This window comes from Falco peregrinus, chromosome 4, assembly GCF_023634155.1.
Source record: "Falco peregrinus isolate bFalPer1 chromosome 4, bFalPer1.pri, whole genome shotgun sequence".
Taxonomy (NCBI): Eukaryota; Metazoa; Chordata; class Aves; order Falconiformes; family Falconidae; genus Falco; species Falco peregrinus.
Window position 1 is genome coordinate 106,537,468 of NC_073724.1, and position 22,577 is coordinate 106,560,044.

Here is a 22,577-nt window from a genome sequence, read left to right on the forward strand (position 1 = left end):
GCTTTTAACAACAGTAAAGAGAGTATGATCAAACACATTTCCATTCATTTTTGTATTCTCTTGCATTTTTTTTTGTCTATTTTAGGAGACCTACAGACATAGAAACTTTTAATAACATGTTGGGGTTTTTTTCCTATGGTTTGTAGAAAAACAGAGTATAATAAAAGCAGGGGAATTGAAGAATCGGATCAGCCCACTTCTGCTACTCAGACTAGCCTATTTTGGGTTAAGTTGGGTTTCTTAATACTGCTGCAGAGTGAATATTGCTTGGGTGTGATTTTTACTTGCCATCTATGTAGGACAAAGTGTTAAATGCTCCTGTGGCTTCATCTGATATCTGTAAAAAGCTGATTTCAAAGAAAATTGGAACTTTACTTTGATTGCTTCTCCATCTATAATTTGAAAAGTTTAAGAAGTATTTAACTTGTTTCCCAATAAATAAAAAATACAAATAGTTTGTCCTCTACAATAGTAGTAGTTCCTTTATCTTGTGCAGATTTTTCTTTCTGAAGTAAACTCATTATTAGAAAGGTTCTTACTTTTCTGTTCAGAAGGCGTTTTTCCACTGTTAAAGGGACCGCTGCATGGACTAGGTAGGTAGGTCAGCATCCCTGCACAGACTCTTTGGGCCAGAGTTATTGTTCGAGCTATAAGGGTAAAGGGAAACCATGGAAGTTTTGTTCTTGAGGTCTATGGCATGTTCTGGAGGGAATTTCTTCCCCTCTGTTTCTATATCCTTTTGTTCCTCTAGAAACCACCTTTACAACTTCAGACTTCATCTGAAGTGGACTTGATGCCAGAAAGGTCATAAAAGTTATCAGTTGTTTATTAGATTTTAAGTAAGGAATGCAGTCCTGTTTGAAATTCATAACTCATTTGGAAATGCTTGCTGACAAACGTTTAATATTTTTCCCAGCCTTGATGTGTCACTGGCATACTGCATCAGTCTTTGTTTTGACTAAGCATTATGTAATGGTAAGTGTTTGTAGTACATCAGCTCTATAATAGGCAAGCCCAGAAAACTCAGAAGGCTGCGGTTCTTTGGGGATTTTTGAAAGGAGACTTCTAGAGCAAATACTGCAAAATTTGTTTCATTTACCAATGTACTCTATCTATTTCCTAATGTGTGTTCTTTATTACCAAATATGCACATCTCCTGGAAAAAAGGCACTCCTTTTTTTTTTTTTTTTTGTAACTGAGGCTTTGATGCAGAAGTCACAGTGTAACATCATGGGGCCCAGGCAATGTAGAAATAAACTGGAACAACATTAGTCCCACCCTGTCTTAAAAAAACCCATATCTATGAATGCAGTACTACCATGGTTTTGACCTACATGGGTGCTGCACAGTTTTATTTATTCTTGTGGTAGCTGCCAACTCCTTCACTTCAGGAGTGGGTGATGTCTGTATACAACTTGGTTTACAAGAGCATTGGTTTAAGAAAGCCCAGTTACTCATGTCAAATTACTATCGGTAGCAAGGCTGTGATTTGATATTCAGCATTATCCCGTACTGGATCATAAGTATTTGTTTTGTTTTAAGAATGAATATAGTTGCAAGCTTAACCAAATACAGAAATATTTTATATCTTTGTGGTGGTTTTGTTTCAGGAACAAGTTGATATATGGCACTTGATGCCATCAAACTTTGACCTTACCTGTTCTACACTGATCCATTTTCTCCACCAGAGAAGGGCCTGCGGCCTCCTTTCTGTCCAGCTTTTGTCTGCTGTTCCATCCCTCTTCTAATCCATACTTACTTTGAGTCCAGCAGTTGAGACCCAGGTAGATTCATCTATCAGCAGCGCCCCTTGTCTTTATTTAAACCTCGTATGAAATTCTTCCATCGCTCCCAGAGAGTTCAGGCTGCTGTAGTGAGTTTGTAAGCTTGTACAACTTCAGGGCCATGTTTAACCATAGAAATAGCCATACCTTGTCTGTGGCACTGGGAAACACAGAAGCTCTGCTGTCCTTTGCTAAATATTGTCTGCCTGAAAAGCATGAACTTTATGGTTGGGTTTTGGGGTGTGGGGGTGCCTTTTCTTTGTGTGTGTGTGTGTGTGATTTCTTCATTTGTTCATGTAATTTGCTTCTGTGAGTGGGTCACATATTTTAAGGACAGGAGCAACCAAAATAACTACCTAGTTTTAATCTCTGGGTAATGCTGACCATAGAGTTTTACCTAGTGATTCTAGCTATGGAGATAGATGTTCTTTTACCTAGTTCTCCAACAGCAGTATCTGATGCTGAACAGATTAATTTTTTATATATTGGCACAGCATTGAAGTGCTGTAAACCTTCTCAACAAATTCATTTTTCCATTGTAAAAACAATAAGATTGTCATAACAGCGGAAAGAAACCGAAGCACCCTCCCTCCTCCCCGACCTAACGAGCAGCAGCGGCGGGGGTGGCACTGAGCCGTAAGGCGGAGGGCGAGCGGCCATGCCGGGGGGCCACCGCCGCCGCTAGGGGTCGCCCTGCCGTCGCCGCCCGGGTCCCACTGGCCGAGCGCCCGGCACGGCCCCGGGGAGGCGGCGCGGGCGCTGCCGGCAGAGGGCGCCAGCGAGACGATCGCCCCCGGCGTCCGTCCGAGCTGCGGGTTCTCCCCGCGCGGGGTCCAGCCTGATCAGGAACGGGCGCAGCAAAGCTGGGCACGGCGGGGCTGCCCGTGGGTCGACTTCTGCCTGTGTTTGGTGTGGTATTTATTTCGGCACAAGGACAAAGTGAACCAGAAGAGCCCTCTAAGTAACGTTTCTGTGTAGGGCAAGCCTTGCTCCCTCACTTAGGTGAGTTACTGGATTAGGTCTCATTTTGGAATGTGGACTAGGGACATGGCATTCGCAACCATGTGAAAGCATCTGATTCTGATAAACCTCATCAGATAACCCAGTTTTATGGTTTCTTTGAGTTACTGAAGGATACATATTACACGAATCTATCATTTTTGCTGTTTCCAGTGTATAGCCTTGACTGAAAGTCAACAGAAAGCAGTCTCCTGTGACCCAAAATATTTAGAAAACAGGACACAGAAGTGGAGGTTTCTCAAAGCATCTTGGGTGCGTAACTCTTTAAACACAAATCTGACCCTGAAAACCAAAAGTTGAAAATACAGTTTAGAATGGAAGTCAATATCCACTTTACCTATAACTGAATGATGACCAGATAAGAAGGAATAAAACTTACAGTTCCTTATCTGGAGACAAATAATAGGGTCTTGTCCCATGGAACTGGGATTTGCTTCATACCAGTACCTAGAAATGCTGAGAATGCAACAAGAAAAAACAAAAAAAAAAAAACAAAAAAACCCCCAACCAACCAAAAAAACATACCAAAACCATACCAAAAGTGGTTTATTACTCTTGCACTTTTTTTCATGTGGAATATCAATGTGCACTAGGCTTTTATAACAAAACAAAGTATAAAAAAATACTTAATGATCTTAAATATCTAATGTTAAGGTCCTGTGATTCTTGTAGAACTCCACCACGGCTGCTAAAATAAAATAATAATTCAAAACAATTGGAAATTTGAACACTTTACACACACACTGCATTCTTGCATATAGTAGGCTAACTGTGCCACTGTACTGCAGGGACTGAAATAAACCATAAAGCCAGCTTGACAGGCCCGTTAAACCACTTTTCTGTTCCTATCCATGTAGCCAAATTTTCCTGTTGACTTCCATCCTACATATTTTAATATGGCATGGCTGATGCAAGAATATCATCAAAATATAGTCAACAATCATCTGGGTACTTTAAAACTCTAGCACCTCTGCAAACTTCCTTGCAGAGTAGGGATGACATTTAAGGATTTTATTGTTTTAGAAAACACTTCATAATATACTGAATTGTGAACTGATTTAAGTGGTCAAACCATGCTGCAGTAGACAGAATTTCAAAGGAAATGGAATATATTTCTTTCCCTTGCTGATGCTGTGCAGCTTCCGATAAATATGCAACTGATTCCCAATGGAAATGAGAAACAGATAGGAAATCTACGTAGATTTGTGCTTTAGGGATGTTTCTGAAAAATAATCAAAACATCCAACTTGTATCTGGCTAGAGCTTGGGTGATGATTGTGATTGAGCAGGATTGAGAGCAGCCCTGAAAAGAAAGACTTGAGGATCTTGATGGATGAAAAACTGAATATAACCTGCCAGTGCGCGCTTGCAGCCCAGAAAGCCAACCATACCCTAGGCTGCATCAAAAGAAGCATGACCAGAAGGTCAAAGGAGGTGATTTTCTCCCTCTACTCCACTCTCATGAGACCCCACCTGGAGTACTGCATCCAGCTCAGGGGGTCCCAGCACAAGACAGACCAGACGTGGACCTGTTGGAACAAGTCCAGAGAAAGGCCACAAAGATGATCAGAGGGCTGGAGCACCTTGCATACGAGGACAAGCTGAAAGAGTTGGGGTAATTCAGCCTAGAGAAGAGAAAGCTCCAGAGAGACCTTATTGTGGCCTTTCAATAATTAAAAGGAGACCTAGAGGAAAGATGGGAACAACTCTTTATCGGGAAGTACAGTGATAAGATGAGGTAATGATTTTAAACTGAAAGAGGGTAGATGTAGATGAGATATGAGGAAGAAATTTACTGTGAGGGCGGTGAGGCACTGGCACAGGTTGCCCAGAGCAGCTGTGGCTGCCCCATCCCTGGCAGTGCTCAAGGCCAGGCTGGATGGGGCTGTGAGCAACCTGGTCTAGTGGGAGGTGTCCCTGCCCGTGGCAGCAGGTGTGACTAGATGATCTCTAAGAGTCCCTTCCAACACAAAACATTCTATGATAACAAAGAAAAGGCCCAGGAGGTTTCCCCCAAAAGACTGCACAAAGGAGAAGAAACAGCCAATAGCTCAGGAATCAGAAAAATAATTCCAAGGTCAGTTTCAGAGAGAGAGGGCAGGTGGTGCAGAACTCCCCTCGTCCACGGCTGTGAGGAGCCTCCAGCAGGCTGTGGGACCACGCGTGGTGCAGACTGTGTGTGTGTGCTTCCTGGGCCTTGGTCAATGGCTTGTTGAAAGCTGCAGACAACTCTGGCTGAATGGCTGCAGAGAGAGGGGATGGGAGTGTGCCATGGTCTGGTCCTGGGCCTGCAACTGTAAAACGCATGATTACAAACAAAGGAGCAGCCACCCTTGCTCCCCATGGGCAAGCCTGGCCCAGGGCCCTGCCAGACAATTGGTGCCTTAACTTAGTGTCAACATCCCTGTACAAGGTAGCAAACCTCTCTGGCTGAGTGGCTGTGGAGGGAAGGTGTGGGAGTGCACCATGCTCTGGTCCTGTCCTGGTGCGAGCCTCCAGCTCAGGAAAAGAAGAAGCAGCCACCACGTCATGCCATGGGCAACCCCTTCCTGCCAGCCCAGGCCCAGCAGCCCTGCGCTCCGCTCCCTGCCCGCCTCGCTGCCCTCCCACCTCAGCCCTGGCTCACCCGCCTGCTCGCCTCCAGCTGCCTCACCGCGCAGCCCTTTCCGTGCCTGTCCTGGGATGCCCTGACACCAGCCCCCTGTGACATGGCCACCACATCACCGCGTGAGCCAGGGCTGATGGAAGGCCCAGCCCTGGGCTGCTCGGGGAAAAACGGGCTGTAGCTCTTCAGCCATGTTAAATGCAGTGGGATGGACAAACCCCACAACTCAGGCCCATGGGGAAAATGGCCGACACGCAGAGCTGGCTGTCACTCCTGTCTGCACGGGGACAGCCTCCTGACCCGGGGCTGTGGCCACCTCAGAGCCCCTCACCGTCCTGTCCCACCCCACGTGCCCTGGGCCTCAGCCTTGCTGCCAGGGCCGGGGCAGGGCGAGGTGGAGCTCAGCATGAGGGTGCACACAGACAAAGGGGAAGTCTCAACACCCGGGAGCAATTCAGTGTTTAACAGACTGGCCTAGGGCCACTTGGGCTGTCTTACAGCCTGGTGTCGTATGGATACACGTGAAACTGGCAGATAGGACAAGGGACCTGGGGAAAATACACTAAATGCTTACTTCAATAAGCACCTAGAAGGCGGCTGTCCCCATGCACGGACAGTCAGCTCACAGCCGGCCGCACAGAGCAGGGCCCAGGTGCCTGGGAACAGGCCCCGCAATGTCACCTCAGGCGCTGCCAGGAGCCTCCCCTGGCCTGTACCCGCTGCGCCGGGGCCGGGCAGGGCTGGTGTAAACGGCACCGTGCGGCTCAGCTCGGCTCAGCTCTGCCCGGGGGTCTCGGGCACTATGGAGGCCTCCCAAATGGCACTGGGTATTTATCTTTTAGGAACTGAACACCCTGTACAGATACAGAATAGTTCAGGTGTATAAAGCTGCTCAGGTGGATTTTATAATCAGGCACATTTTTTCTCTTTTTCCTCAGACATCATCCGTGTCTACTGTCACCTAAAAATCTAACCCTCACCTTGGTTACTCGTGAGGCTAGCATAACGTCTCAAAGAACATACTGCTACAACTGTTCATGATCAAACTGGTAAAACCCAGAGATTCATTGAGGGATATTCTCACCCAAAAGAGCAGGCTGATGCAGTTGATTAGACCTGAGTCTAAACCCCAGAGTTCATTAATCCTGATGTTGGCTTTCCAGAGGATAATTTCCTTTCCCTAGCTATAGCAAAAAACACTTTAGATTTATATGTGTATGTATGTTTGGAAAGTGTTTGGATAACGTATATGCATAGTGTAACAGAACAATACCATAATTATTTTTCCCTGACAATTCTAGATTTGGTCCACTAAGAATTTTAGCATGGGTATAGCTTTATGTACATATAACCTCACTATACATATATGAAGTGTTTTCAGACTTGAGGCTTAAGAAAAGACGGAACATGTTTACAAGAGTTTAGGTGATTGAAAAACCTTAGTATAGAGAATAAATATTCTATTAATAACTCGAAGTGCAAAACTAGCTGTAATGAAGAGTTCTTAATTATCATAAGAACCACAAATTAAAACTATATTATTTTAAGGCATATTAGCAAATAAGTTCCAAATGTGAGATTTGTTTTACTGATAAATAGTCTCCCAAGGGGAGTCACAGAAGCAACCTTAAAACATTTAAAAATAGACTGAATAAAGGTTAATTAAAAAATCACACTAAGAAATCCTAATGACCTGATAATAAAAGGGACCAGAAATTTAATAATGTGTCTTACAATTCTCACTACATTCTATCTTCATAGATAGCTATCTACTGTCAGGCAACTGTCATGTCTACTTACTAATTTGTGCTCATACGCCTAGATTTATTTTATTAAAACCAAACTTCTAAAATAATCTATTTTCATATCAGTTGCATTTTCTCTGTTATTGTCATAGCAATATGACAGTATTGTCTGGGAGACTTATTCTTACACAAAAATAGACAACTAAGTTAGGTAAGTATAAAGACCATGGAAAGTTACAAGTCAGTATACCAGGGGACTCTTACACTAACAGGGTATTCAGGTAGCAAGAAAGGCATAATGTGGAGCTGGTTGCTAGTGAAGTCACTAGCAGTTAAGGTAGTCTTTCAGATGTAAGAAATATTATTGCAGACTTTCAGAGCTGTTGTAATTCCATATAGACATTCCAGCCACAAACATCAGTCTTTCCTGGAAGTTTCTGTTCAGTATTTGACTTAATTTGATAGTTGAACATGACTGGTCTTAAAAATATGCCAGTGGTTACCTTGCAGCTTGGAGTCAAATACATAAAGAACGTGAGTACCCAGCTCCCATTGCTGCCTCCACATTTTTTAAAATCCAGTTATATGCATGCCTGAATTGTTAGATACCTTTGACAAGGTGGGTCCTTATCCTGTATTAGAAAAAAAAATAGAAAATTGATCTGTGTGCAGGAAGTCCTATAATTCCCAATGAACCAAAGTTCTTAGCCTATATGTCACTGCTCAGTAATTCTTATCATGTCTGTCTTGAGGCTTGGAGCATCCAACCAAGAGCACAAGTTTTGGTCAGAGCTGGCTAATCAGTTTATTTTCATGCCATCAAGAACAATGAGAGTATTTGGACATTTTACAGGTGATCAGCGTAGGCATAATTAACAGTGACATTACACAGTTGAAAATTTAAGCACAAAAGGAAAATAAATATGGTGCTTTTCCAGAGAAATTTCTACAAAGCACAGGCTTCCTAAAAACTACTTGGCACAAAGCTCTAATCTGGGCATGGTAGGTAATAATTGTGTGTTGGCAGGGAGGATTATCAGCTAACTCATGACAATTAGCCCTCCCCATCTCTTATTTTTATGATTTCCATTATGATTCTAGCAGAGGGCTACCTCTTTGATGGCAGACAAGAGCATTGACTCAAGTGCAGCTTATCACAGTTTCTGTATCTCTAGGTACTCTTTAGGAACAAAAGGGATTGGCAAAAGCAAAGTGAAGTAAAACCACTTGCCCCTTCTTGGCAGGCAGCTGGGCTGGGCTCCGATTTGCAGCCAGGGAATTTCTGTCTAGTCCCATGTTTGCTATTCACAATCACTCAACCATGAGCTCTCCTAAACTGCAACCACTGTAGTTCATGTTTTCTTTTTGCTTTTAGAGCCAAAGGTAATCTGGAGCACAAATCAGAGCAATGAGCAGACAAAATTAGCTCTATATTGTAAAAGAACTACAGTTGTATTATTCTGTTACATTTCTGTGCTAAGTAATGGGCACTAATCGATGCTGGAGGTTAAAAGAGTTCCTGTTCAATTCAGCACAGAGCTATGTGACAACCCCCCAATTTCCATCTCGGTTGGTGCTTGGCAGCCCATTCCAGAATGGTTATAGCAGTGTTTCATGACTGGTTTGGCTCTCCATCTCTAATTGGAAAAATCCTTTTCTTCTGAATTCCAAGAAACAGCAAAGTCACAGCTCTGTTGGGGGATAAACAGCCAGGATCCAAGATTGACTCCTCATTTTACTACTCATTCCCTTTTTTTTGTAGGATGTATCATCACTTTTCTTAATACCTGAATGGAATATATAAAGTAACTACTTCTATTATCACTTCTACTACTTTTTATTACACCCTGTCTCCTCATCCTTTGCTTGTTTGTTCTTTTGGGACCTGGAACTGCAAATGATGTCAATATGGGTACAGAAAATACTGTGAAGGACTTTGAATTTGTGAAGCTCATAGAGAAGGATTGCACCCTCTTGCATGATTGTATAGCTGTGATGACACTCAATTTTCTCCTAGAAACACATTCATAATATTTATTATTTTTCAGATGTTGGCATTGCATCAAGGTCTACCAAACTTACCCAAAATAAGCTAATTCTGGGAACAGCCAAGAACAAAATTCTCTTGTTTCCATCTAGAAGTATTAAAGCCAAAGTGGATCCTGCAAATAGAACAACACATTAGATCCTTCTTGGCTCCCATTGATGGTTTCCCAAAGCAGAGCAGACTTAATTAATAGCAGAACCACGAGGCAGCTCGAAAGACAGTGGTAAACACAAATTTTAAGATTTTTTTACAGTTATTCTTACATCGTAATTTAGCGAAGGTTTGTTTTTTTAATATAATGCCTGAACTTGCTTTGAAAGTAAGTATGTGATGGGAAAAGATTCCAAGAAAAGAGCACAGTGGATGCTTTCAGCCCCGATGGGCTAAAGCCAAGGTAAAATCTATGTGCAATACCCACTGCTAAGAAATTAAGTGTTTGGCATGACTCTCATTTATCAAATAACGTTATAGGTTGATAACTGAGGAGAAAAACATTCCATTCTGTGCTTCTGCCCTTTGTATTAACTAGTTGAATCACAGTGCATTTAGGAAGGTGGTTTAAGGATTGACCATTGGACCTACATTATATCCTATATACAGTATTCATCATCAAGTACACCACAAGGATAAAAGGCAAAGCTACTGCACAAAACTGTGAGCCTTATCAGTCCTTCCTCTGAGCAGCATGGTTGTCAGCTTCATTATCTCACAACTCTGAATCAGTCTGTGTATTATGAGGGGCAAATGATCTGAAATCCTAGGAAGTCCAAAGATATTTTTTTTTTACTTATATATTTTTGACCCAAAACCATTGACATGATCAGATTGTTAGTGTTACTAGTTTGATTCATATAAATATTTGCATTTTCTGTGCCACCTGGGCAAAGACGTTTATTCTCAAATGAAGTAGCAGTACTTCTTGCTGCTATATTAGCTGTACTGCGGTATATATATAACTAAAAAAGAAAACTAAGCACCAGTGGCTTCCATAGCACATTGAGAGAATGCTGAAATCATCAATAATAGAGCTGACTTGCAAGTACTACTCAGCACGCCAGAAAACAGAAGCTAATAGCTGTTTTTACAAGTACAAAGGCCCTGGATCCAAAACGGCTTCATTTGACTATGACTGGGAGTTTCTGAGAATAATCATTTCATGTAGTCATTAGTTTATTCTGGCACAATAAGTAACTGCATTTTTCTAAGTGAAGTGAGAGCTTGTGATCTTAGAGGTGATGTAAGCAATCTGGACCAGTATAGATGTAAGAAATCCAATAAATCAAAGTTCACCTCTACATTATTTCATAAAACAAAACCCTCAAAATGCCTTTTGGAATATTTATAAATTGCAACATAAGGGAATTTTTACCATCTGTAATACACAGGAGAGGAAGCAGCAGCTGCTCACAAGTTGAAAGTCTTCCTAGCAAGAAGACACACAGCTCATCTCTCCTTTGCCTGTGACTCCAACTTTGACTTCAGAGCTGTGGTGGAAGAAGTGTCCAGAGGCCTGTGGTCACCCTTTCAGTATTCCAGTATTGTCACTAACTTGAGTCACCTACTACAGGCCTGCTTTCAGTTCAACAGCTCTGTACTATGGATCTAGCTCATTCTATCTCATCTGAATGCACATATTTTATGAGCCTGACTGAGAGTAACTGGTATTTGAAGCATACAGTCACTGGTAAAATTAAAACTTGCTTGTTGATTGCTTTTCTCATTAGTTATGTGATGCTATTTATCAGCCAGAGATCTATAGTGCCTTACTCATGTTTACATTCATATTAATTAAAATTGTACCAACTGTGGTTTAGGTTCTATCAGAGAAAAACAAAGACAGCATTTTCCAGGAGTAGCTGAAACAACATGGATGGTGCTGTAGCCTGCTCATCTTTGCTTAGTTACTGTATGTTGCAAAATGCAGAAGCTTAGACACAAACGTGCTCATCAGTTTGCCAAATCCTGCAGCACGTCAACTATTTACTATGCACTGGCTTCTGCACCTTTAACAGCAAAGACACACACCTAAAAAAAGAAGTTTTTAAAAGAAAAAACAACAAAAAACAAACAACAGAAAAAGATGGTCAAGTTACTTGATAAAGAAAGCTGTCCAGGACACGTGTAAGCACATGTGGTAACACATTCTGTCATACTCTCCATTCACCCATCCAGCCTTTGGAGAAAATGTTGAATAACACCAGATCCAGGAGGTAGGCTACTGCATGAACTTTGTAGTCTCACTGAGAACCCATTGTGCTCCCACCTGATGATGTTCACACACTGATGATCCACTTCCCCACCTGGCTCCTTCACCTGCTAAGCAACAAAGCCGTTTCCTTTGTCTTTCTTTTATTTCTAATCTTACTGTATGGCCTACACTTGTTGCTTTATGTTACCTTCAACAATCAAAAGTGATTTATTGTCTTAATCTTTCTCACTTTGTGCCCACATGCTACTGTCATTACTTTATGTTCATACTTAATAGTGTTTCTACATTTTATTCAGTTCCCTCCTATTCTCAGGTATCTTCAAGTATAATGGTATCTTCCTTTGACCTTTCTCTTGCTTCAGAAGAGTCTGCCTTTACACAGTTTATGCACTTTATTTGGTTCTCTTATTCTGTCCTACACTCGGGGGTTATTTTCTTAGACTGTTTTCTTAAAAGATTGCACCTACCACTTCCCTGATTTTCTTGTGGTCTGCATTCCTGAAACCAATCATTCTTATTCCAACTGCTCTTATCCCTTCTTCCTTTCCAAAAGCAAGCATTATCTATAAAGCAAAGAGAAAAGCTGTGGCAAACAATATACAGTAGCTACAGTTGCTAGGTAATGACCTAGATGGGTGATAAGATCTGTGAGTAATTTTGTAGCTTTATTTTAATCTGAAGCTTTTGTTTCTTATTAATTTTCATTTGCATATAAGTGGATGAGACAGTACATTATCATTAATTTCTCTTGACACTTATAATCATGGTCTTTTATTTTCACTTCCAAGGGTCTCGAAAACATTTAAAGGTAAACAGAAGATCCTTGTAAAATTTAGCAGGGAAGAAACCATGAGAGTTCTATGAAAATAATACAGCTGAGACGTAGATAAATAATTATTTACTCAAATCTGTATGAAAAAACACAGAGGGATATTTTCTACTTCATTTGAAAAACAACCAGTGATTTACATTAAATAACTGAATTCCTTTTATAGAATGCTAATGCTTCTATAGGATGCTAAACAGCAGATTAAAATTATGAAAGGGATGAAGTTTATACACTAAAGATTTATTGGAATTTAACAGTCAAATGAAGTGTCTGAGTGATACACACTAAAAGAGAAGAAGGAAATATGTTGAGCAAGAAAGCCAAAAGTAATCTGTGTTCTCATGAAGGTTTTCGCGGGATTTTTAAGGATCAGAGGCAACTTCAGTTCTGAAGAGCTCAAGTAAACGAAGAAAAGAAGAAAGAAACTGCAGAGGATGTACTTTATATGTCATGGAAAACTGAAGGGCTAAAAATGTGCTTTGCTGATTAAGCAATATAAAGGTGCTGGATCCTTTGGCTTTAATACAATGGGTGAAGAAACAGTTATGGTTGACTTGGGAAGTCAGTCTCTCCAGCATGGTCAGAGAGTTGTTGCAAGCACAGCGCTCAGCTCTGAAGTGAAGAATGCTGTGGCCCTGCTCCTAGCATCTGCAGGAGGTCTATTGGCACTCTGCAAGCTCTGCTGCTCAGCACCATGGCAGGATTGAACCCGAAACAAAGTGTTTCTACAAATCTGCTTTCTCCCCAGCAGTATTGTGCATCTTAAACACGAACAGATAATCACACAAATTTGAAGAAATGTTTAGAGGCATGTGCTGGTTCCTCCTGCCTGCTTTTTAATGCTTTGTGTGTTGGCATGTTTTTCCACATTCCCACAAAGCTGATTTCTTTGTTATTGGTTCAGATTACTGTCAGTAGCTACTGTCAGTTCTCCTGTTTGTAATCACTATGATGATCAAACTGGGCAAAGTTTATCTGGAGAAGGGAGGTGTATTTTTTGTTTAAACGTTAGTGTGTAACAACAAAAAAGAGCCAAGAAATGCTCTGTTCTGTAGCACTCTGCAGTCCTTACTGGCAACAGCAAAACCACTGCTAGTGTCATGTTCCTTGTGGTGGATTCTTCCCACGCCAGCTCAGATGGCCAGTCACCTCCCCGCTAAGGTAACCTGAGGCCTCAAGCTTCTTTTCCTCTCTACTCTGACAAGAGGGAGACTTGCTGTCTGCTGCCTCTGAATTTGTGATGTAAACAACAATTTTTGTGGTTACCATTCTTGGCAAAAGTGGTGCTTCTAGGAATGAAAACCCCTTTGCTTGGTAAACAGGAAAAAGCAGTGTGAGCCACTCAGAAGTTTGTATTACAGCACCCATCCTGTGTGGACTTGAAACCAATAAGAACTGCCATTACAAAAAAGTCTGCTGATTACCCAATACTTAAGAATGAGAAAAAAATTTAGATGGCCTAATGTCAGGTCTCTGCCCCAACCCCTCTTTGCCACCCCAACATGCAAACTGAGTTTTTAGCTACCTTATACAGATTAGGAATTGATCTTGCAGCAAGCTAGTGGGACAAGATTTTGAGATGTCAGTTAGCAGTGAAACAGGGAAGAGCACATGAAGGGATTATTGCAATTTATTTTGTGGAGGGGTGCCACCCTGCCTCAGGGCTGCCAGGTGAGTTACAACAGGATGGGCAGCTCCAGAGAGAGCAGATCATGAAAGTTTCCAATTTAATGGTTGGTGTCAAGCCAGAGTATGCTGGCATTGTATTTCTTCCCATCCCATGCTGTGGTCTCCGAGCCAGCCTTCTCAAACTTACAGTCATGACTGTTTCCTCTGCCTCTCTCAATCTTTTCTGATGTACCCCCATAGGTCTGTACAGAAAACATGATTCCAGACCATACCCCTGCTATATGTCTGCTGTGCAGCCTTAGGTACAAGACTGATCCCAAAGGATCATTCCCACAGAAAACGCAGGAGAGCCATACTGCTGCATTAACGCAGCCTAGAACGGCACGTCTGCTGCTCTGCACTGAGCAGCGCGCAACACAGGTGTGCCCACATGGCAATGGAGCTTCACCCGTCCTACCCTCGTGCTCCAGTACCTCCCTTTCGCTTCACTTTGCTTTACTTGGCTTCACATCATTCACTTCAACACCACATGATTATGTTCAGGTCTTTGCTAAGGCTTATTCCACAGCCTGCAGGGCCTAACTGTAACTGTGATTCTGGGGCTGTGAGAGCCCTCCAAGGCAATTTTTATGACTGATTTATTCAAATCAGTTGTTTGGCAAGATGCATAATCAGAAGTCCAGTTGGACTATCCAGATATTACTATTGACAAAAAAATCAGGCCTGAAAGACACAAACTGGAGCAGAGGTCTCAGCAAAAGCATGATATCCTCCAAGAAGATTGGAGATAGCCCCAGAAGAGATTGGAGATGCCCTCAGAGGAGGTTGGAGAAAGAAGGCTATGTTCAACAGTAGAAGATGATGAAGAAAAAAAACCCTCTAGAGAAAATTAAACACTCCATGGGAATTTAACTTCCCTTGTTTAGGACATTTTCCATGGTCCTTTACAAGAAAAATTGGTGTACATGGTTTTATGTTTTTATTTTGCATGGCTTTCACTGCATTCGGGTAGTAGAGTTCATGTTTTATTATACCACATGATCAAACCTGCAGACAATACAGCTGATAACGCTTCATGTCAAAATTTATCCCTGACTAGTGCAATGACTCTACTATGCAAACCAGAACAATTAGCTATCATTAAAGAAATGTGTATTTGCCGATTTCCTTCTAAGACAACATCTTAGATAATAAATAATAATTTATTTCTTAATAATAAATGTCTTAATAATAAAACAAGGTTAAGCTTCCATTCTGCTCCCTTCCCTGAGCTCACCCTCAGGGGCACCGCAGGTGCCCGGTGGCCACAGTGGAAATTCCTGTTAGCACATGGGGCTTTGTTGGAACCCCTGGCACTGTCCCCCCATCTCCAGGTTTCCCTCTCCATCACAGGCTCTCCAGGAGCAGGCTGTCTCTCACTCCTCTGGGTGTGAGAAGAAAAACACTGAGGCATCCCATAAAGAAATCCTGCCAGACCCTGCTGCAGGAAGCTGGGTAATTTAGAAAGCCTCTTATTGTCTAGGGGGAAGTGCCAGGGAGAGAAGTGTATGAATACAAATATCATAGTGCATTTAGATGAGTGATTGGATTATATCCCCTTCACCTTTAATTGTGAGAAATCTGGCTTTTCTGCTTACATTCTCTCTGAGATGGAGTTCAGCCCAGCTGGGAAGGAACAGGGACGTACAAACTGGTCATCAGGCCAGCCAGCACGAGAGAGGAAAGAAAAGGGGAAATCAAGTTGAAAATATTAAGAAATGATTCTTGGAAGTTAATCCAGAGTTCAGGTAGGGAGGTATGTTTATGTGCTGGGATGTGGCAAGAAGTAGGTCACAGACTTCCATACAGGCTGGCCAGGAAGTCATTCTAATAGCTGTGGTTTGGCTCAGGTTTGCAGATGCACTGTGATGTGTCCCAGGGATTGCAGCACCTTCTGGAAACTTCTGCCAGCCTGTGCTGGGCCTGACGGGGGCTGAGCCACCCTGACCCTCCTTGCTGTAGGGCCCAAGCCACCCCAACCCTCCTCGCTGTGGGGCTGACTTTGCCTACAGCTGGCCATAACTTTAGCCCTGTTTTTCTGCTAAGATTGCATAGCTCCCAAATTGTCTCACTCCTCTCACAAGATGAATAATTTTTATTGAACTGGCTGAATTATTTCAAGGCAAATATTTTATTTACAACTGACTTGGTAAAACTTCTATAATTTCCACTTCCCAAGGACAATGCAGGGGGAAGGCCGGGATGTTCAGTGACAATGACTTTCTCAATCATTACAGTTCTTCCTGAGTAGTTTTATCAACAAAAATGTAGCAAATCAAGTTAGAATAAAGGAAAGGTTTACTAACGTGCCTAATGACATCCCCTTCCTCCTTTGACCCTGCAGAGAAACACAATAAAATTTGCTGATACCTCAATGAAGACTGAATTAATGGAAAAGCCACATATTGGCTTCTCATTCTTGTCACACTCCACAATTGCACGTAGCAACATCAGCAGCAGACAGGCAGAAACCCACAGTGGTGCCGTTCTGCAGCAACTGCTGGAATTACACCGGGAATTAACATGCCCTAAAAATCTTATGATCTCTTTGTTCAGTGCTCATGATCATAGTCTTCCCCTTTGTTCCAGAAAAATAAGTCACCAGTATGTGATGGGGAAGATATTATCCTGATAGGACTCTAAAGTGGTTACTGCAAATAGATTTGTGGCATTACAAACAGATTGATGGAATTCTTCTGTTTTATTTCAGCAGACTACAATAACAAGTTTGTAATTCATCTGTTCTTTTTCTAATATTTTTTTCCAAGATACAGATCTGAAAATGTAGTTCTAAATCCCACTTCAAATATTTTAATAGCAAATGGGAGATTAAAGACAAAAAGACTAACAAACCATGTTAGTCAAGAAAGATTATATGTATCTAACGGCTCTTTGTTGGTTGCTTACAGAAGTGAGCTGTGATATGACAGAAATATAAGATCATATATGTACAAAATATATTTTTAAATCCAACAGACCAAGTACTGATCTAAAGAGAGATTATTTAATACTTAATAAAGGTTCTCCTGTGCAGCTTTTGATGCTAATTCTCTGTAGAATTTCATCACTCTGAAAAACCTCCCTCCTATTTCAGACTATCACCTTTTTCCACTTCCAGGTTTTCACATGATACCCATTGAAACCATCCAGAACTTTGCCCTGTAACTCACATATATAGGGGTAGCAGTGGTGACACTGGGTATCTTAAATTCTTTGTGGGCTTCCATTCAGGACCGATTTAGAACAACACAAATATTAGTAATAGTATGTGCAAGTATTATCTTTTGCTGAAGAGAAATATCACCTCCGATACCCAGAACAATTAAATGTCCTCCATAACCATCATTAATTAAGCCCAGGGACTCAAAACATAGCCTATATTTTTAAAATAATCTGGTAATCAAATAGAAAAATAATCTTTGAAATCTCTATTGTTGCTCGTATCATTAGTTCAAAAGCATTGTCAAAGGTACTAGTACTTAATGCAGTTTTTCAACTCCATCATGTTTCAGCTTCTGCATTACAGAGTGGAAGCTTGAGACATCATTCCCTTGATTTGGTGAATGCCTATAAGGACCCATCCTGGAACATTTGTAACTTCTGGCAAGAACTTCTGACTTAGCTAGTGACCACTTCTATTATCCAAAGAAACTGCGGGATAATTAACCTATATTTGTGGACAAGCTACCACAGGCTGAGGACAGCATACCATCCTGACTCAGTAATTTTACATTCCCTTTGGTCACAAAAGCTCATCCTTGATGTCAGTATTTATGCTGCTCAAGTCCCTATATTTATAGGTAAATATTTTTCAACAGGCATTGATTCTTGCACACTTGGATTTTAACTATGGGCTTTATATAATAAACATGGATCCGCAGTTCTGATGTTTTTCAGTCTTCTTCATAAGCTATAGACCTGGAGAGAGCACTTCGTGCACTTACAACACATGCCTCAGTAAGTACATCTCTAGCCTGACAATGTAGGAACTGCCATGTACTGTTTAACAGCTGCTGTGCTGCTATATTCGGCTGTTATGCTTCCTTTCTTTATCAATAATTTGTGATGACGAGTGCTGTATATGAGATAAGGGCTTTTCATATCCAATGGTTTTGAATATCTTTGTTTTGCAATAGGCAATAAACATTTCCTCCTTGGAATGCAAAAACTCATTCCAGTGGAGAACAAAACAAAGCAAGTTCAAGGTACCTAATAAATCAGGGTTTGCTGTTTTCATTTTTGCTTATTCTACTTATTCCTAGGCATTTTGAGTTCAGTACTAGGATATGAATCATGTGTTGTGTTTACCAGAGTTTTTATTTCATTTTGTGACATAATATAGACCATCAGCTCCAGGACACCTGGGATTACAGATGTTTCACCTTTCCAAACTTTGGACTATAGTTTCCTCCACTCCCTTACTTTGCTTACTCTTTAATTTTAATAGTTACACACTAATACGACTATTATTTGTTCTTGATAGAAGCTTCAAATAAAGGACACAGTTGCACTGTGTTTTGTTATGATTGTTTTATTTATGTCTATGTAGAAGTTGGTTTTTTTTTATCAAGAACAGGTTAATTGTGAAGCTACCTCCAGACGTTTAACTAAGCAAATTTTCTTAAGCCATATTTTTCTCAAAGAAAGTTCCATTTTTAACATGCTTCTCCACAGTGAATTGCAACTAGAATGTACATAATTTCACATAACTAAAGCTAGTCCTTCAAGAGAAACGGAGAGGGGAAAACATGAATATGTGAGGAAAAAGTCTGAACCCATAAATCAGCTTTTCTTCTATGTTTCCTTTTCATGTGAAAAATAAATACATCCACTAGCAAGACTGCTGCTTGATCAGCTTTGCTTGAATCTGTGACTATACTTGGGACAACTTGCAGCATCTTTTACGTGAGGAGGATAAAGAACTAATCCCATCAAATCTTTTCTGCTTGGTTTCATGACAATCTTCCTCCCAAATGAATCGGCCTACTCACCTTTATGAAAGGCTTACACTGTTATCCTGCCTTTTTTTTCACTGCTTCATCTGAATGCCCTGTGCTTTTAATGCCTAAATCATAGGATATTTTCTAGTTTGCAAATATGGTCTCTCTTATTACATCTTTGTACATTTTTCAGACCCCAGGCCTGTCTAGAATCCAAGTTCATGTAAAGTGGGGTAATCTTGAAAATTTTTGTTCTACATTAGAGGATTTCATATATTTGTAAATACAGTGTGGAGGGCAGATCAATATATATTAGGAAAGTTCCTTGTACTCCCATTTAGTTGGATGTTACAGTCTAAGGACTGTAATCACTGTTCTGTTCATAACCGTTGCATAACTGGCTTTTATTAAAAAGAATGTTTGACTGACCTCTCGAATACCGCCGTCAAAATTTTCATTAACTCAGGATGAGTAGGAGTAAATAATTCCAGTTTATATTATGCATTCTCTGTGCCATGACCATTCTAAAAGTATGTGGATCTGTTCTAGCATCTCAGGTTTGGGATTTAGCCTAGAGCTGTAGGGGTTCAACATTTTACCACTGGAAGTCTGCCCCTTGTTAATCAAGATAAGGGTCATTACATTGGAATTTCACCACCTACTCCTACAAAGATGACTGTCAAGTAAGGTTACCCCTTGTGATGTCTTGGTTTGGTTTGGTGTGGTTTGGTTTCAGTCTGAGTCAGACAATACTCAAACTTTTCTTGACGAAGAGCCCCTGATACTTAGCAGCTACTCAGGGAGATCAACAACTCTGTAGCTTCATTGCTATCAGCAAAGAATGTCCGTTTAAGGTATTCTGCAGTTTATGCGATCAATAATGTCAGGGCTGAATCACCAGATTCTGTTGTAGAAACAGAAAACGCTTACTCTAAACAGAATGTCCAAGAAATTTTTTGGAGCAATCTGAGCAGGCTTCTCCCTATGACACATTTTCAATTTCTGCATAGCCTGGTCTAATGACAGGGAGAGGTATCCAAGTCCTTAACAAGAAAGTTCTGAATAAATGTCTGAATATCTGAATATTTGAATAAATATTATATTAGTATTACTGTCCACATAGGATTGTATTTAAAAAAAAAATATTTTATTTAATCAGAAAGATCTTCAACTTACCAGGATCCTAGCACTCTGGAGCAATTTTGATAGTGAGAAAATTGCTTGCATTTATAGATTGTTAATAAATTAACTGTAAATTTCGGACATTTTTAACACAGTTTTTTGACTCTGCAGAGATTTAGAAGTTGTTTGGAGTAGTGTCTGTCCTTGAAAAAGAGGACTAACATTAAGTAGTATGTCAAATGAATCTTTTGCCTAAAGGAGTTGAGAAAATGACAACACACTCTTGTACCTGGGCAACGTTTAGCTCTGTATTTCTTCAAACAGAAAGACTTAGCATATAGAAGAGATTAATTTGAGTCTTCCTTAACATGCAGCACATTTAAGAATCCATCTATTTGTTGTTATGCTTCTAGTTATTTAATAGCAGTTGTGGAAAATCCGCTAGTGATTCACGGGAAAGACCTCTACTTTCAAATGTCTGTGAAACACCTTACTCTACTCCCTAGGTAAACAAGACAGAGGAGTTCCCTGCTTCAATTGTCTCTTCATTTTTTAATAACCTAAAAATACTGTCTGAGTTTCAGACTCAGACTTGAGTCATAGTTTTATGTGACTCAGATAACCATCAACCAAGTCTTATCAAATCACAGGTGAACAGCTTCAGTTCTCTGAGGTTAAAGTGGGCACAATAATAATTAATCTTGCCTGACTGCATGCTAGCTTTGGCAACTGAACTACTCATTTTATGTTCCCAGGCATTTTGTAACCCTCATATACACGGTGCTCACTCACATGTCTAAACTCCATAATGAAAGAATTAAGAACAGTCTATTTTGAACACTTAGTCCTCTTACAAAGCGTTTGTAGACAGCATTTTTGTGAAATTTTTATCCAGCCACTTTGACATTTTATTTTCCTTCTCAAATGAATGGGCTAAGCTTATGAATCAATAGAGAGCCTGACACAGAATTTAAAGGGAGAAATCTACCAAAGTTCTATGTAGTTTTGGGTTGTCAACTTGATTTCTTTTTTGAAGTTGAATACCAACAGACTGATTACATGGAGACTGGACTGGGAAACCATTAGCAGTGGATACACTTTTGTTGGAATTATTGGTTGAAGAATTAATTTGCAAACCTCATTTTAGCATCATGCACTAGAATTTGGACTTTCAAATCTGCAACCACCTTTAATGAGTTTCTGATATTACTTGTCTGTAAATTAATATTTATTGATGATTTAACCACTATTTTTAGGATCCTCCTCTATATGCATACTATTAATTTTTCATTTTTTAAATTAATTTTTCATTTCAATCAAAGAGTCCTCATGATTTGAGGACTAAAATTAGATGCTTAACAAACTGCCAGAAATAAATGCAATTAATTTGGCAGACACTGTTTAAGTTTGCGACCAATCTTTCTCAATTTAATGTACACCTTGCAAGAAACTGCTTAGTTAGGTAATAGGTACATATGATGGTTAATCACCTATTGCTTGTGAAAGACTTTGAAGCTAGAAGACTGATTTTCAGAATTTTATTGCTGACTTACTACTATTAAATCTGAGAAAACTCAGAGTTAAAAAAACCCCAACATTTTAGACAAATATTTTGTTCACCAAAAAAAATGCCATTTCAAAGCACCTGAAAATGTTCACAAATCTGAACTAGGTGGAAGAAACATCATTCAGACTTAGGACAACAAAAATCAACAAACCAAGAGCAGTGTGCAGAGTATCGTTTCTCAGCAGCTCAGGTCTTAAATTACTTAGGTTCCTTCTGAAAGACCTTCCAGTGACCTACTGGATCCAGAACAGCCTTCATTCAAAGAACTAAATAAACATAGATTAATTTAGGTTGGAAGGGACCTTCAGAGGTCACATGGGAACCTTTGCTTGTGTTTAATTAGACCACGTTGCTTAGGGACTTGACTATTTGAGTTTTGAACACCTGCAAGGATGAAGATCCAAAATGTCTCTGGGCAGCCCATTCAAATGTTTTACCCCCCTCATGATAAAAAAAAATATCCTAATATTTAAGTGGAATTTCTGATGTTCCAGTTGGTGTTCATTGCCTCTTGTCCATTCTTTGTGCATGTCCAAGAAAAGTCTGTCTCCATCTCCTCTGCATTTTCTTGTCAGCTACTTGTAGATAACAGTAAAGTTTCCCCTTTGCCTTCTCTTCTCCAGAAAGAACAAACCCAACTTTACCAGCCTGTCCTCCTATGCCCTGTGTTCCAGCCCCTGACTGTCTTAGTAGCCTTTTCTGTGTATCAGGGAGTCCAAACCTGGACACACCACTCCAGATGTGGTCTCACAAGTGCCAAACAAAGGGGGTGATCACTTCCCTGGATCTTACGGCTGTACTTGCTAATACTACCCATGGGTTTTAAACAGGTTTTGCTTAAGCCTTAGCTCTCATTAAATATACATTAAATGTGTTTTATTTTTTCCTTCTGACAAGAAAGACAAACACAAAAAACTTCAGATCAAATAAATCTTCTTAAAAAATGAATTTTGTCTTCTCCTGACTGAACAAAAATATCAGCTATTCACACAGCTTTAGAAAAAAACCCACACATTTATCTGCTGCACAGCACATTGTATA

At 40.5% G+C, this 22,577-nt stretch overlaps 1 long non-coding RNA gene across 1 annotated transcript; it reads right to left on the reverse strand.

Moving 5' to 3' along the window:
- Positions 1-3,267: 3,267 nt before the first annotated feature.
- On the reverse strand, positions 3,268-9,320 carry LOC129784354 (uncharacterized). The gene is made up of 3 exons (XR_008747007.1): positions 9,237-9,320; positions 7,658-7,786; positions 3,268-5,098 (listed from the first exon to the last, which is right to left on the reverse strand). It is a non-coding gene; the product is annotated as an uncharacterized LOC129784354 (long non-coding RNA).
- Between the last annotated feature and the right edge of the window lie 13,257 nt (positions 9,321-22,577).